The following is an 18,147-nucleotide window of genomic DNA, read 5'->3' as shown; positions in this document are numbered from 1 at the left end:
ATGAAGAGTGGTACTCAGTAATGTGTTCGATTGGATTTGCCTCAAACATAACACTTTGTATTCTGGACATAAAGTTTATTGCTTTGCAGTTTTTGAATATTTTTTTCTGTACATGCTTCCTTCTAGTCACTTTGTTAATTAGGTTAGTATTGTGGAGTGACTGCAATGTTGTTGAGCCATCCTCAAGTTTCTCCTATCACAGCCATTAAACTCTGTAATTGTTTTAATCACCATTCGCCACATTGTGAAATCCCGGAGCTGTTTCCTTCCACTTTCGCAACTGGAAGTTAGGAAGGGCACCTGGATCTTTGTAGTGAATGGGTGTATTGATACACCATCCAAAAGTATAATTAATAACTCCACCATGTTCAAAGGGATATTCAATGTCTTCTTATTGAAGTTGAATCTGTGTTTAAAATTCACTGCTCAACTGAGGGACCTTACAGATAATTGTATATGTGGGGTACCGAGATGAGGTAGTCACTCAAAGATCATGTTAAACACAACTTATGTGACTTAAGCACATTTTTACTCCTGAACTTATTTAGCCTTGCCATAACAAAGGGGTTGAATACTTATTGACTCAATACATTTCAGCTTTTCATTTTAGTTGTAAAAAGTTTGAAAAACATATTTCCATGTTGCATTGTGTGTAGGTCAATGACAAAAAACAAACTACATTTAATCCATTTTAAATTCAGGCTGTAACAACAAAATGTGGAAAAGGTCAAGAGCTTTCTGAAGGCACTGTACTTACCTCACCAGACATGCCACCAGGGGTCTCTTTACAGTCCCCAAATCCAGAACAAATTCAAGTTAACACGAAATATTATAAACACTGCTCAAAAAAAATAAAGGGAAAACTTAAACAACACAATGTAACTCCGAGTCAATCACACTTCTGTGAAATCAAACTGTCCACTTAGGAAGCAACACTGATTGACAATACATTTCACATGCTGTTGTGCAAATGGAATAGACAGGTGGAAATTATAGGCAATTAGCAAGACACCCCCAATAAAGGAGTGGTTCTGCAGGTGGTGACCACAGACCACTTCTTAGTTCCTATGCTTCCTGGCTGATGTTTGGGTCACTTTTGAATGCTGGCAGTGCTTTCACTCTAGTGGTAGCATGAGACGGAGTCTACAACCCACACAAGTGGCTCAGGTAGTGCAGCTCATCCAGGATGGCACATCAATGCGAGCTGTGGCAAGAAGGTTTGTCTGTCAGCGTAGTGTCCAGAGCATGGAGGCGCTACCAGGAGACAGGCCAGTACATCAGGAGACGTGGAGGAGGCCGTAGGAGGGCAACAACCCAGCAGCAGGACCGCTCCCTCCGCCTTTGTGCAAGGAGGAGCAGGAGGAGCACTGCCAGAGCCCTGCAAAATGACCTCCAGCAGGCCACAAATGTGCATGTGTCTGCACAAACGGTCAGAAACAGACTCCATGAGGGTGGTATGAGGGCCCGACGTCCACAGGTGGGGGTTGTGCTTACAGCCCAACACCGTGCAGGACGTTTGGCATTTGCCAGAGAACACCAAGATTGGCAAATTCGCCACTGAGCACGTGACAAAGTCTGGAGATGCCGTGGAGAAAGTTCTGCTGCCTGCAACATCCTCCAGCATGACCGGTTTGGCGGTGGGTCAGTCATGGTGTGGGGTGGCATTTCTTTGGGGGCCCGCACAGCCCTCCATGTGCTCGCCAGAGGTAGCCTGACTGCCATTAGGTACCGAGATGAGATCCTCAGACCCCTTGTGAGACCATATGCTGGTGCGGTTGGCCCTGGGTTCCTCCTAATGCAAGACAATGCTAGACCTCATGTGGCTGGAGTGTGTCAGCAGTTCCTGCAAGAGGAAGGCATTGATGCTATAGACTGGCCCGCCCGTTCCCCAGACCTGAATCCAATTGAGCACATCTGGGACATCATGTCTCGCTCCATCCACCAATGCCACGTTGCACCACAGACTGTCCAGGAGTTGGCGGATGCTTTAGTTCAGGTCTGGGAGGACCATCCGCCACCTCATCAGGAGCATGCCCAGGCGCTGTAGGGAGGTCATACAGGCACGTGGAGGCCACACACACTACTGAGCCTCATTTTGACTTTTTTTTAAGGACATTACATCAAAGTTGGATCAGCCTGTAGTGTGGTTTTCCACTTTAATTTTGAGTGTGACTCCAAATCCAGACCTCCATGGGTTGATAAATTTGATTTCCATTGATTATTTGTGTGATTTTGTTGTCAGCACATTCAACTATGTAAAGAAAAAAGTATTTAATAAGAATATTTCATTCATTCAGATCTAAGATGTGTTATTTTAGTGTTCCCTTTATTTTTTTGAGCATTGTATATAGAGCCATGATCGTATGCAACTCCCTTCCACTTCAAATTACTAAAGCAAATCGCTAACTTTGCTTTAAAAAGCAAAAAAAAGAACTCACAGCACTACGCCTATCCCCTACCGGATCTAAATAACTTACGCAAACACATGTACTGGTGTGCAACTGTCATTAGAACCTTTTATTTTCGTTATATTGTTATTTTACATTTGTGCAGTTCAGACCTTGAGCTGTTCCTGTCTATTGATGTTATTTCTGTATTATGTAATGTTTTGTGTTGACTTTTCCAACATTTTGTAAAGTTAAAGCATTATTCTAAAATGCATTAAAATGTTATTTTCCTCCTCATCCATCTACACACAATACCCCATAAATGACAAAGCAAATGTTTTTTTGTAAAAGACAAAAACAGAAATATCAAATTGACTTACTATTCAGACCCTTTACTCAGTACTTTGTTGAAGCACCTTTGGCACCCACTACATACTGTCTACTTGGGTGACGCTACAAGCTTAGCACACCTGTATTTGGGGAGTTTCTCTGATTCTTTTCTGCAAATCCTCTCAAGCTATATCCGGTTGGATGGGGAGCGTTGCTGCACAGCTATTTTCAGGTTTCTCCAGAAATGTTCGATCGGGTTCAAGTCCTGGCTCTGGCTGGATAATACTCAAGGACATTCAGAGACTTGTCCCGAAGCCACTCCTGCATTGTCTTGGATGTGTGCTTAGGTTCGTTGTCCTATTGGAAGGTGAACTTTTGCCCCAGTCTGAGGTCCTGAGTGCTCTGGAGTAAGTTTTCATCAAGGATCTCTCTGTACTTTGCTCCGTTCATCTTTCCCTCGATCCTGACTAGTCTCCCAGTCCCTGCCACTGAAAAACATCCCCATACCATGATTCTGCCACCACCATGCTCCACCGTAGGGATTGTGCCAGGTTTCCTCCAGATGTGACGCTTGGCATTCAGGCCAAAGAGTTCAATCTTGGTTTCATCAGACCAGAGAATCTTGTTTCTCATGGTCAGAGTCTTTTTTAGGTGCCTTTCAGTGAGTGGCTTCCACCTGGCCACTCTACCATGAAGGCCTGATTGGTGGAGATGGGAGAACCTTCCAGAATGACAACCATCTCCACAGAGGAACTCTAGAGCTCTGTCAGAGTGACCATCAGGTTCTTGATCACCTCCCTGACCAAGACCCTTCCCCCCCGATTGCTCAGTTTGGCTGGGCGGCCAGCTCTAGGAAGAGTCTTGGTGGTTACAAACTTCTTCCATTTAAGAATGATGGAGGCCACTGTGTTCTTGGGGACCTTCAATGCTACAGAAATGTTTTGGTACCCTTACCCAGATCTGTGCCTTGACACAATCCTGTCTCGGAGCTCTACGGACAATTCCGTCGACCTCATTGCTTGGTTTTTGCTCTGACATGCACTGTCAATTGTGTGTGCCTTTCCAAATCATGTCCAATCAATTGAATATACCACAGGTGTATTCAGGTGTATTCAATTTCAAGTCTCATAGCAAAGAGTCTGAATACTTATGTAAATAATGCATTTGTTCTAAAATTGTTATACATTTACAAACATTTATAAAGACCCGTTTTCGCTTTGTCATTATGGGGTATTGTATGTTGATTGCTGAGGATTTTTCTTTATATATCCATTTTAGAATAACATAACAAAATGTGTAAAATTCACATGGTCTGAATACTTTCCGAAGGCACTGTACATTCTATAACACACACTCTACACACAAACACATTGTAGTATTGGAGATTCCAATATTGTACATTTGTAATGTTGGAGTAATGTAATGTATTGTTTTATTTTTGATGTAGGCTGTTTTATTATGATTAAGTGTTTTAATCCTGTTTGGACCCCAGGAAAAGCTGCTGCTGCCTTGGCAGGTTAGGGTTCCATCGCTATTGGGGATCCTAACAATAAATACTTATAAACTGTCGAGAGTAGACCCAAAACTGATCCAAATGGAATTAATGGAATGAACAATCACAGGACTTTTGTGCCGTTTACTCAAATGACATTTTCACTGCAGTTTACAGCTTAGAGTAGAATTTTGTACTCAGTAGAAAACAATGACGCACTTATTCATTGCATTGTGGTATTGCAGGCTAGTCTAGGCAGGATAGGATAATTAGAGTTAAGTAAAAGGGATAGGGTTAGCCTAAATGCTTTCCTAACCTGCTACGAAAACCACTTTGGGCGAAGTGCAGTGTTTTTAGGGAGTCCCAGTAAGGATAATTGTATTTTCCCTAAACAGGATCAATAGGGGAGCTTTTTGAGCAGCACGTCTCATGTCTTCACTGTTCTTTCATGTGCACCTGACTCACCGCTGCTTATCAGCTATTCCTCTATGGTCTTGTGGATTTATATTGAAAATTGGTGCCGCTTTGAATGATTTTGTGTGGTATGATTACTAGTTAGCCTATTGTAGATCTGGACAAACAGTCCACCTACTACTATTGTCACTATGAATGGTGGATAGGTCAGGATAGACAGACTGGTAGACTATATTGACCTGTGGTATAGTAAGTGTGCAGAAAAGTGGGTCAACCACATCATAAAAATGATTAACTGAGTAGCACTGTCAAAGATGTTTCTACTGTAAACCTTTGATAGACCACATCCTGTGGTTTCCACTTCTGTCAAGTGTGCTTATACAATAACTCATATCGCCCTTGCACTCCTAAACAACACCATTTTTAGAAATTTTGACAAAGGGAAAGTCTACAAAACTTAGCCAACAGATTCTAGTTTTGGGAACAGAAAACTGTATTGAGATCAAATGTTTCATCAATGAGAAAATTTGCAGAATGTCAGCCAAAATCCCACTGCAGGCCACTGGGTTTACCACCAAATACGGTAATGAGATTAAGTGGAAATGACAACCTGAAGCTTCAGATTTATACATCCGGTAAAACATCTGTCTCATTGTTCTATCTGTGTTACAAAGCTAGTAGCTGCCTGGCGCTTTACAGTGGGGATTTTTTTCTCCCAATCAATCATACTCATGGTATATTATTGAGGGGTCAAATTGACTTGTTTCTAAAATGGGCAGGTGCAAATTATGCACCTGCACACAACCCTCCCCAAAGCCCCAAAACAGTTACACATCCCTCCCCCTATTTTGGACATCCCGCCCCACCCCAGTAAATTTCAAACGGCCCCTTAAGTTTTCATTTTCTCACTCTTGGTGGGAGAGATCGAAGCATTTGGTTGTTTTCTCTCATCAATTGGTTCTCTTTGCTCAGCAACATTCCCTTTTGGACAGGAGCCAATGAAGGATTTTCGAATGTCTGCCACAGCTTCCTTTGTCTTTTGTAAGATCTCAATGAATGTCTTGACATAGATAAGTAGCATCCATTATTTTGTTTAATTCAACTCTTAACGCACACTCTTCAGCTGTGATTTTCCCTGACTCTGTCCTGCCCCATGTTTTCCTCCTGCTGTCTGGAGTCTCTGTCCTGTCCCATGTTTTCCTCCTGCTGTCTGGAGTCTCTGTCCTGTCCCATGTTTTCTTGTGGATGCATCTTTCTTTTAAAGCAACTTGCTTCATTGACAGTGTGATTTTGGTGTGCTTCAGCGATTGAGAACTTGACATGATGTAGCTGGGCTTGTCCGAGTCAATGCCTCTTTCAGCCTTTTCATTGCTTCTTGTTTTTTTGCCCTTGAAGCATCCCCTTTGACACTAAATGTGTCATACCTTAAAGAAAACAGTTTAATACATATTTAGTCAAAGCTTAGAGAAATTAGAGGCATTTTTTAAGCATCCATTACATTATACTGTGCCAATTAACTCACCTAGTTACATGCCAAATGAAAAGCTTTGCTGGACAGTCCACTTTTTTGCCCCTCTACACATATAATATTTTCTTGCTATATACATGTTCTGAAGGCTGTTCCTATAGACACATTTGTCAATGAAAGAAGAAGTTACCAATCGATGAGTGAAGAAATAATGAAGAAGGCACAACTAACAACAGAGTATTACAACCTTTGATTTGGGGTTATGATAGGTTTATTTAACCCATTATGCCTTTAGACTATTCCAATTCTATGGGTATATATATATTATATATATATTCTATGGGTATATATATATTATATATTATATATTATATAATTCCTTATAATGACACTAGACAATGTACCTCAGCTGTAGAAGGTCTTTTCGATGCTTTGCCATGCAAGGATAGCTCTTTTTCCAACACAAACGGGGACATCGTCTGCATAATCCTCCACTTGCCAAAGTAGCCTTCTTTTGATTTTATCCTTTTTATGTTCAGACCTAGAGGATCACCAGAAGTGATCATGTAGGTAAATCAATACAGAGGGAAAAAGCATATACATACAGTGCCTTGCGAAAGTATTCGGCCCCCTTGAACTTTGCGACCTTTTGCCACATTTCAGGCTTCAAACATAAAGATATAAAACTGTATTTTTTTGTGAAGAATCAACAACAAGTGGGACACAATCATGAAGTGGAACGACATTTATTGGATATTTCAAACTTTTTTAACAAATCAAAAACTGAAAAATTGGGCGTGCAAAATTATTCAGCCCCCTTAAGTTAATACTTTGTAGCGCCACCTTTTTCTGCGATTACAGCTGTAAGTCGCTTGGGGTATGTCTCTATCAGTTTTGCACATCGAGAGACTGACATTTTTTCCCATTCCTCCTTGCAAAACAGCTCGAGCTCAGTGAGGTTGGATGGAGAGCATTTGTGAACAGCAGTTTTCAGTTCTTTCCACAGATTCTCGATTGGATTCAGGTCTGGACTTTGACTTGGCCATTCTAACACCTGGATATGTTTATTTTTGAACCATTCCATTGTAGATTTTGCTTTATGTTTTGGATCATTGTCTTGTTGGAAGACAAATCTCCGTCCCAGTCTCAGGTCTTTTGCAGACTCCATCAGGTTTTCTTCCAGAATGGTCCTGTATTTGGCTCCATCAATCTTCCCATCAATTTTAACCATCTTCCCTGTCCCTGCTGAAGAAAAGCAGGCCCAAACCATGATGCTGCCACCACCATGTTTGACAGTGGGGATGGTGTGTTCAGCTGTGTTGCTTTTACGCCAAACATAACGTTTTGCATTGTTGCCAAAAAGTTCAATTTTGGTTTCATCTGACGAGAGCACCTTCTTCCACATGTTTGGTGTGTCACCCAGGTGGCTTGTGGCAAACTTTAAACGACACTTTTTATGGATATCTTTAAGAAATGGCTTTCTTCTTGCCACTCTTACATAAAGGCCAGATTTGTGCAATATACGACTGATTGTTGTCCTATGGACAGAGTCTCCCACCTCAACTGTAGATCTCTGTAGTTCATCCAGAGTGATCATGGGCCTCTTGGCTGCATCTCTGATCAGTCTTCCTCTTCTATGAGCTGAAAGTTTAGAGGGACGGCCAGGTCTTGATAGATTTGCAGTGGTCTGATACTCCTTCCATTTCAATATTATTGCTTGCACAGTGCTCCTTGGGATGTTTAAAGCTTGGGAAATCTTTTTGTATCCAAATCCGGCTTTAAACTTCTTCACAACAGTATCTCGGACCTGCCTGGTGTGTTCCTTGTTCTTCATGATGCTCTCTGCACTTTTAACGGACCTCTGAGACTATCACAGTGCAGGTGCATTTATACAGAGACTTGATTACACACAGGTGGATTGTATTTATCCTCATTAGTCATTTAGGTCAACATTGGATCATTCAGAGATCCTCACTGAACTTCTGGAGAGAGTTTGCTGCACTGAAAGTAAAGGGGCTGAATAATTTTGCACGCCCAATTTTTCAGTTTTTGATTTGTTAAAAAAGTTTGAAATATCCAATAAATGTCATTCCACTTCATGATTGTGTCCCACTTGTTGTTGATTCTTCACAAAAAAATACAGTTTTATATCTTTATGTTTGAAGCCTGAAATGTGGCAAAAGGTCGCAAAGTTCAAGGGGGCCGAATACTTTCGCAAGGCACTGTATATATAAAAACAACTAAAATGTCTAATCAACAAATCATTTAATTGCATGGACCAAATTGACACATTCAGACCTACCATGTATTGAATGAAGTGTAAGTGGCTCTTTTGTGGTTTTCTAGCAAGAACCCCAATTCTTCCTCAGATTTCAGTGCCAGACATGCAGCCATTGTTCCTACTTATAAAACTTTGAAAGAGGCAGGAATCCAGGCAAGATCTATTGAATAGAAAAATGAAAAACATCTTAGATAAACATAGACAAACCACATTTCCATCCAGTTATTATGCGAGTACGGTTTCCATCCAGTTATTATGAGAGTACGGTTTCCATCCAGTTATTATGAGAGTATGGTTTCCATCCAGTTATTATGAGAGTATGGTTTCCATCCAGTTATTATGAGAGTATGGTTTCCATCCAGTTATTATGAGAGTATGGTTTCCATCCAGTTATTATGAGAGTATGGTTTCCATCCAGTTATTATGAGAGTATGGTTTCCATCCAGTTATTATGAGAGTATGGTTTCCATCCAGTTATTATGGGAGTATGGTTTCCATCCAGTTATTATGTGAGTAAAGTCACATAATAAGTAAAGTCACACCGTATATATTTTTTTAATGACAGCTGTGATGGAAACAGGACGTTTCAGTACAATTCTATAAATGCATACAGATCATTTGTTTGTTCAGCATGGTGGGATCTCTTTATCTGTAAAATTAATTATGCGAGAAATGGCAGTGGAAACACCTTCATGCACAAATATTGATATAATAACCATCATATTAAAATAAACTTTGAGTCACGCAATGATATGGTGTGTGTGGTCCTCCCACAATGACTTGGGAAACCATGCAGTTTATTAGGCTACAGATGAAATAACGCATGATGATCTTCACGGGGTGGTGCACGGTGATCTTGATGCTTGACTGCTGTTTTTTTCTTATCCATAATAATGTCATCATGTAGACTAGCCTATGCGCACTGTATCTACGAGCTCTTGGCTAGAGAGCACGCACCAAGACCAGAGTAGGCACATTTGCTATTTAAACGCAACAGTTTGACAAAATGATCAGTAGAGTCAAAAATGTGATGGAAACAGTCAACTCTTGATGTTTATTCAGTACATGAAAATGTATGCAAAAAAAGTACATTATGTACACAATGTCATTACGTACTGTTTTTTTTTTATCTGCAACAAGTCTGCTTGGAGGAAACACACCACTGGTGGGAAACCATGCATATTTTCTTTATGCATATCTTTTAATATTCGCATGAAAGTCTGTCACCAATTGGAAGGAAACCTAGCTTTAGACAGAGAGATAGAGACACTTACACACATACAGCGTGTGTAGCTAGGTCTACTGTAAAGCTGTAAAGCTCATACCACATGGTTTCCATGTGTTTGATACCATTCCAGCCATTTCTATGAGCCGTCCTACCCTCAGCAGGCTCCTGTGTGTAAAGTACATGTAGATACATCTTATAGACACAGAAACAGAGACAGAGAGAATGACAGACAGAGAGAGGGAGAGATGCTCACATACAGCTTATTCAGCTAGGTCTTCTACTGTACAACTCACATGCCTACTATATACATTGGTATGCATGGTTATTGATAATACTGACCTGAAGTATTGGTTTGCATTTTTTTGTAGTTCACATCACAATCACTGAAAAGGGAGGGGAAAGAGGAAGGGTAGGCTTAGTTAATCTGATTTTGGGTCATCTAAACGCAAATAATTAATCTCAGTGATATTGACAGTATACAGGTATTATTGTATGTTGACTAACCAATCGCAGTGAAATTAGATTAAATCATGATCAGTTTCATACATTCCATTCAGGTAATCTTAGTAGGTTGGCTTGATAGCGGCATTGGCGTTGTAGGTAGGCAAGCAAGCAAAACATTGTTCATTGTTTGGAAAACTTGAATTTATTCGTTACGCCGATTCAGTTGAGAAACGTTTCTTCTGCCGCAAAGAAACGGTTTACTCAAAACTAACCTAATGGCCGTAAAAAGACGCCTGAGCGGAATCCCCACATCAGTTTTTCAGGGGAAACGGAAGTTTGGTTGAAAATACTGTAGCCATGAAAACCGGAAACATTTGCCTTCTTCCGGGGACTCTGTAAAAGTACCTTTTTATTTTTTATAACTAACCCCAGAGCCCACCTCCTGTCATTTCCAACGGGAGCAAATTAATCATAGTGGGCAAAACAAGCAAGGTGGTATGCAGAGCCAAGCACAAGCTAGCGAGGTCCTATTGGCACGTTATAGCATGTATTTGCATATTGCCGTTAGCGAATACCTACTTTGTGAAATAACTCAATTCGTCCTTTGCACCCCTAAGCAACTACATTTTTACTTTGGCAAACGGTAAAGTCAACAAAAAACTTAGTACAAACTATTGAAATCAAATGTTTAATAAATAAGAAAATGTGAATAATGTTGGCACGACAACGCCTTTTCCCCCTCAGGAGACTGAAAAGATTTAGCATGGGTCCCCAGATCCTCAAAAAGTTCTACAGCTGCACCATCAAGAGTAGAGGTCGACCGATTAAACGGAATGGCCGATTAATTAGGGCCGATTTCAATTTTTCATAATCAGAAATCGGTATTGTTGGACACCGATTTGGCCAATTTTTGTTTTGTTTTTACACCTTTATTTAATCTTTATTTAACTTGGCAAGTCAGTTATGAACACATTCTTATTTTCAATGACGGCCTAGGAATGGTGGGTTAACTGCCTCGTTCAGAGGCAGAACGACAGACTTTTACCTTGTCAGCTCGGGGGATTCAATCTTGCAACCTTACAGTTAACTAGTCCAACGCTCTAACCACCTGATTACATTGCACTCCACGAGGAGCAATGCAGTGGAATGCAGTGGAAGCCAAGGTAAGTTGCTAGCTAGCATTAAACTTATCTTATAAAAAACAACCAATCATTCATAATCACTAGTTAACTACACATGGTTGATGATATCACTAGTTTATCTTGCGTGTCCTGCGTTGCATATAATCGATGCGGTGCGTATCGTTGCTCCAATGTGTACCTAACCATAAACATCAATGCCTTTCTTAAAATCAATACACAGAAGTATATATTTTAAAACCTGCATATTTAGCTAAAAGAAATCCAGGTTAGCAGGCAATATTAACAAGGTGATATTGGGTCACTTCTCTTGCGTTCATTGCACGCAGAGTCAGTGTATATGCAACAGTTTGGGGTGCCTATTTTGCCAGAATTTTAAGTAATTATGACATAACATTGAAGGTTGTGCAATGTAACAGGAATATTTAGACTTATGGATGCCACCTGGAACGGTTCCGTATTTCACTGAAAGAATAAACGTCTTGTTTTCGAGATGATAGTTTCCAGATTCAACCATATTAATGACCTAAGGCTCGTATTTCTGTGTGTTATTATGTTATAACTAAGTCTATGATTTGATAGAGCAATCTGACTGAGCGGTGGTAGGCAGCAGCAGGCTCGTAAGCATTCATTCAAACAGCACTTTCGTGTGTTTTGCCAGCAGCTCTTCGCAAGCACAGCGCTGTTTATGACTTCAAGCCTATCAACTCCCGAGATTAGGCTGGTGTAACCGATGTGAAATCGCTAGCTAGTTAGCGGGGTGCACGCTAATAGGGTTTCAAACGTCACTCGCTCTGAGATTTGGAGTAGTTATTCCCCTTGCTCTCTCAATGTGTTCTGGTTCGAGCCCAGGTAGGAGCGAGGAGAGGGACGGAAGCTATACTGTTACACTGGCAATACTAGTGCCTATAAGAACAAGTGCCTATAAGAACATCCAATAGTCAAAGGTTAATGAAATACAAATGGTATAGAGAGAAATAGTCCTATAATTTCTATAATAACTACAACCTAAAACTTCTTACCTGGGAATATTGAAGACTCATGTTAAAAGGAACCACCAGCTTTCATATGCTCTCATGTTCTGAGCAAGGAACTTAAACGTTAGCTTTCTTACACATTACACTTTTACTTTCTTTTCCAACACTTTGTTTTTACATATTTAAACATTATTGAACATGTTTCATTATTTACTTGAGGCTAAAGTGATTTTATTGATGTATTATATTAAGTAAAAATAAGTGTTCATTCAGTATTGTTAAATAAAATAAATAGGCCAATTAATCGGTATCACCTTTTTTTTGGTCCTCCAATAAATCGGTATCGGCGTTGAAAAATCATAATCGGTCGACCTCTAATCGAGAGCATCCTGACCAGTTGCATCACCACCTAGTATGGCAACTGCTTGGCATCCGACCGTAAGGCGCCACAGAGGGTAGTGCGCACGGCCCAGTACATCACGGAGGCAAAGCTTCCTATCATCCAGGACTTAAAGTTGAAGTCGCAAGGGGTCCGTGAAATAAAAAGTTATGAACGTATTCAGTACCACCAGTAACTTTACATATAATATAGAGGGGTTGGGGGTCCCAGAGGACCGCTCAAAACCTTGCCTGCCTTGCCTCAAAATATGCAAGGGTTCTAGTACCCAAAAAAGGTTGGGAACCACTGCTATACACACTACTGAACTAATGAACAAAAGAACCGAACATATGTTTGCGGGTTTCGATGGATCCAACAAATTGCTGGCAGATATTTTCCTTCTTGCGACTGTCCAGCCTGTCTTTATGTACATTACAGACAACTATAGCGTTCAGTCTCTCTTGGCCCATGCTAGCCCGTAACCAAGTCTTCAACCTGCGGAGTGCACTGAAACTCCTCTCAGCCTCACATGAAGACACTGGCACCACAAACAAAATTCTGATCAGCACCTCAACTTGGTCAAACAACCTCCGCACCTCCACTGGAAGCCTCCTGAGGACCTCTGCTGCCTCCCCACTGCTGCTACAGGGGTATTTGTTGCGAAAGAGATGCAACTGCAGCGAAAGAGATGCAACTGCACTGAAAGAGAATCTATGTTCAGCTCAGGATACTGATCTAGAGACTCATCCAACTCCCCTGTGAGAAGCGCTCTTTCCAAATTTTGCAGGGTGTTTAGACTGTCCTGGTCAAAACTGTCACCAAACTGAACCTCCACACGATCCAACACTTAAAAACAATTCTGCACTATAGTGATCCACTGCTTTGCCAGCAAATCGTATGTCTCAATGGAGTCAATCAATGTTGTTGCTTTCTCATACAGTGCAAGGTGGCTTTCATCATTTCTCTTGCCCCTAAGAGAAGACCGCACACAGTCGACTGCAGCCTGCATACCAGAGACAGTGAGTTTCTTTCTGCAGTGAAATGTTTATGCATTCAAGCTCTCCAAGAACCGCAGAGGCAAGTGTGAGGCCCAACACAGTCTTGCCTTGGCTGAAGTGCTCAAATAAGTCACTGGCATTTGAAGCTGTCTTGGATGCTGTTTTTGCCATCTCCTCTAGGCTGCTTTGTACCTGCTCATACTGCCCTAGCACAGCTCTAATAGCAGTATTCGGCACAGTCCACCTTGTTGGACATAGGGGTTTCAGGGTGGTCAGATGTGCATCTTAGAACGGGGCAATTGATTCAAACATGCTCTTAAACTTTCCTGACTGTGACATCAACTGATGTAAAAAGGGCTTTATAAATACATTTGATTGATAGAGGACACCTAACTGATGGACCCAAGAAAGGGAATCCCGGATCAGTGGGGAGGCTGAGCAGCCAGCCTGTGTAATCAGATTTACACAGTGTGCTCCACAATGCACATAGAGGGCTCATGGCTGCTGCCTCCTCACAATTGCCTGTGCACCAGGGTATTTTCCTGCAATGTTTTTTAAAATTTTATTTTACCTTTATTTAACTAGGCCAGTTAAGAACAAATTCTTATTTTCAATGACGGCCTAGGAACAGTGGGTTAACTGCCTGTTCAAGGGCAGAACGACAGATTTGTACCTTGTCAGCTCAGGGGTTTGAACTTGCAACCTTCCGGTTAGTCCAACGCTCTAACCACTAGGCTACCCTGCCGCACCATCATAACTCTGCCCACATATGCTAGACATGGGCAAATTGGGCCTCAACACCACATCAGTTGCCACTTTCGCAAATCCCTCGCCTGTTGTCTCTAACAGCCCAATAAACTCATGGTGAGGGACAAGATCATGGTACACATAACGCAGGCAGACACTCTCCTGCTCAGCACCAGAGACATCTTGAGTACCATCAACAATTACTGAAAATTGAACAATCGGCAGAGACCTAATCTCAGCTGTAATGCCTGTGTACAATGTGATACGCTCTGTTAACTACTTCTGTAAAATGGGATCATCCTCTTCTGCCCTAAGTTTCAAAAGCTGGTATAAATTCCAACTGTCATCCATGTGGCCTCTAAAGGCATGTCCTGATCTTGCTACATGCCGCACCAAACTAACAATTTTCATCAAGCAATGCCTTGCGTCCTCCTGCTGTTTACCCCACACACTGGATAACTGGGCACTGATTGGATTTAGCTGGTGTGCTGTTACAGTTACAAAGTGGCGGTGGGTTTGTCCGTTTTGATGTGCTGCAAATTTTACAATGGCTTTTCTCCAGTTCCGAAATCCTGCTCTAATGAAGGCAGCATCCGCTCTTTGGCCAAAAGATGGCTGGCTTGAAAACCCTTGGCTACAGTGAGCCATGTAGCCAGGGGAAATTGCAAAACCAGTTCTCTTGAAACATCGACACACTGTTGGCAAGAGTTTGCAGTACTATAAATTGTGGGTGTGGCTGATATGGTTTTGTGTCATCACTGAGGTAACTGGACAATGCTGTGCCACTTTCCAATATAGTGGTGCTGCTGGCAACAATGTTGATACCTGGTCCTGACGTGGCTGTGACACTGTCATCTGAAGTATCTCTCCCTGGCTCTTTCCCTTCCACCACCCTCACTTACAGTCTGTCTCCTGGAAAATAAGTAAGGTCTTTGCCATACTCCTAACTACCGGTACCCAAAACGACACAATTAATCACAACATTAATACCATTACCTTAAACAAATCTTGGTTCAGTCACCAGTTTAAGTTGAGTGGGGGTATTCATGGCATTGTCCAATTATGTCCCTATTTTACAAGTTTTACAAGATAGAACCTTTCATAATGTTGCCAAACAAAGACTCAACAAATTTACCTGAGACTCCCTGTCTCAGCCAGTCTGTCCCTCACTCTCTGTTCCCAGCTCTGCTGTCTGTATGCCATCCGTTGCCTGCTCTGCCTAATGACATCATTATGAAACATTACCATTAGGATTTCACTTTTTTCTTATGAACATTTTATCAACTAGTCTGAGATATTAGGCTACTAGGGTTCTTACTTTGCGTTTTGGTGTACTGAAAAATGCTCTGAGATCCATATTTTTCTACCTGGCTGGCCACACGCACACAGTGTGCAGGTTATTTACAGTAGGAGATGGGCTTCTATCATCTATTATCTTCAATAATGGGCTTTGATCTAGTAGCTAGCTAGCAAATGTGAAACTGATCGCAGTGACAAGGGTTGACAGATGTATGAGCTCACCACTTACACAATGTAAGCTGCAACCTTTTGGAATTGTATATAGTTTGTTTTACATTGGCTGGCTTCCCACAATAGCTGAATTTGCAGAGCTAGTGAGCACCAATCTGTGGTGTCCCCTAGCGACAATTTAGCTTTTGCAACGAGACCATTAAATATATTTAAGACAATGGTAGAAGAGAGTGCAACGTTAGTTCTGTTCAATTTGGAGTTCAGTTTATCGCTAACCTTATCACAGGGACTTAGAAGCACTACTACATGCTGATCTTGGAATAAGCTGACGATAGCAAAGATTCCATCTTTGACGACGCCACATAAATGGAATAGGTGCTAGCTAGCTTACTAGCTAATGTTTGCTTTAGTTTGCTGCATCGGTTTGCTCGTTAACTCCGCAAATCCAGCTATTGTGTGTATAAACCCTGCCAACATAAAACAAAATCGCTGTGGTGCGATTGAAAGGATTAACCTCACGTGCATTAACTACGTGCATTAAGTGCCTTTCAGACGGTAGACACGAAAACTCTTATCACCTTGCCAGCTAAGGAACACGACATTGCATTGCTAGCTTCTCTCTGACTCGAATTCAAACAGCTGCAAACACTGGTTGATGTTACTGTAGCTAACTAGCAAAAGTCAGCTAATCGCTAGCTAACATAAAGAGTTACCTGTAATTCAATGCAAGACTGGTGACGGTTATACAGGTGTTTTATTGTATTGCGTGGTAGAAGTAAAGAAATGTCTAACATGTCCTTTGTTTGAACTACTCAATGAAGGTCAGCCACCAAAGACAGACTGTCAGATTCCCACACAAGATCTCAGCGATCACTGCCTGCATCCGTAATGGGTCAGCGGTCAAACGACCTCCACTCATCACTGTCAAACGCTCCCTGAAACACTTCAGCGAGCAGGCCTTTCTAATCGACCTGGCCGTGGTATCCTGGAAGGATATTGATCTCATCCCGTCAGTAGAGGATGCCTATTTTTTTTTTTTAAATGCCTTCCTAACCATCTTAAATAAGCATGCCCGCTTCAAGAAATTTAGAACCAGGAACAGATATAGCCCTTGGTTCTCCCCAGACCTGACTGCCCTTAACCAACACAAAAACATCCTATGGCGTTCTGCATTAGCATCGAACAGTCCCCGTGATATGCAGCTTTTCAGGGAAGCTAGAAACCAATATACACAGGCAGTTAGAAAAGAAAAGGCTAGCTTTTTCATGCAGAAATCTGCTTCCTGCAACACTAACTCAAAAAAGTTCTGGGACACTGTAAAGTCCATGGAGAATAAGAACACCTCCTCCCAGCTGCCCACTGCACTGAAGATAGGAAACACTGTCACCACTGATAAATCCACTATAATTGAGAATTTCAATAAGCATTTTTCTACGGCTGGCCATGCTTTCCACCTGGCTACCCCTACCCCGGTCAACAGCTCTGCACCCCCCCACAGCAACTCGCTCAAGCCTTCCCCATTTCTCCTTCTCCCAAATCCAGTCAGCTGATGTTCTGAAAGAGCTGCAAAATCTGGACCCCTACAAATCAGCCGGGCTAGACAATCTGGACCATATCTTTCTAAAATTATCTGCCAAAATTGTTGCCACCCCTATTACTTGCCTGTTCAACCTCTCTTTCGTGTCATCTGAGATTCCCAAAGATTGGAAAGCAGGTGCGGTCATCCCCCTCTTCAAAGGGGGGGACACTTATGACCCAAACTGCTACAAACCTACCCTGCCTTTCTAAGGTCTTTGAAAGCCAAGTCAACAAACAGATTACCGACCATTTCGAATCTCACCATACCCTCTCTGCTATGCAATCGGGTTTCAGAACTGGTCATGGGTGCACCTCAGCCACGCTCAAGGTCCTAAACGATATCTTAACCGCCATCGATAAGAAACATTACTGTGCAGCCGTATTCATTGATCTGGCCAAGGCTTTCGACTCTGTCAATCACCACATCCTCATCGGCAGACTCGACAGCCTTGGTTTCTCAAATGATTGCCTCGCCTGGTTCACCAACCACTTCTCTGATAGAGTTCAGTGTGTCAAATCAGAGAGTCTGTTGTCCGGACCTCTGGCAGTCTATAGGGGTGCCACAGGGTTCAATTATTGGACCGACTCTTCTCTGTATACATCAATGATGTCGCTCTTGCTGCTGGTGAGTCTCTGATCCACCTCTACGCAGACGACACCATTCTGTATACTTCTGGCCCTTCTTTGGACACTGTGTTAACAACCCTCCAGGCAAGTTTCAATGCCATACAACTCTCCTTCCGTGGCCTCCAATTGCTCTTAAATACAAGTAAAACTAAATGCATGCTCTTCAACCAATCGCTGCCTGCACCTGC

General features: G+C 41.9%; 1 protein-coding gene across 1 annotated transcript in view; it reads right to left on the bottom strand.

The window, feature by feature from the left end:
- The window catches only part of LOC110532541 (spermatogenesis-associated serine-rich protein 2), a 53,874-nt gene that overhangs the window by 33,562 nt on the left and 2,165 nt on the right, over nucleotides 1–18,147 (bottom strand). The gene's annotated exons all lie outside the window — the stretch shown is intronic.

This window comes from Oncorhynchus mykiss, chromosome 9 (genome assembly GCF_057628025.1).
Source record: "Oncorhynchus mykiss isolate SJ-2025 chromosome 9, ASM5762802v1, whole genome shotgun sequence".
NCBI classification, from domain to species: domain Eukaryota; kingdom Metazoa; phylum Chordata; class Actinopteri; order Salmoniformes; family Salmonidae; genus Oncorhynchus; species Oncorhynchus mykiss.
Note: the sequence above shows the minus strand (reverse complement) of the source record. Positions and strands in the feature narration are given on the sequence as shown.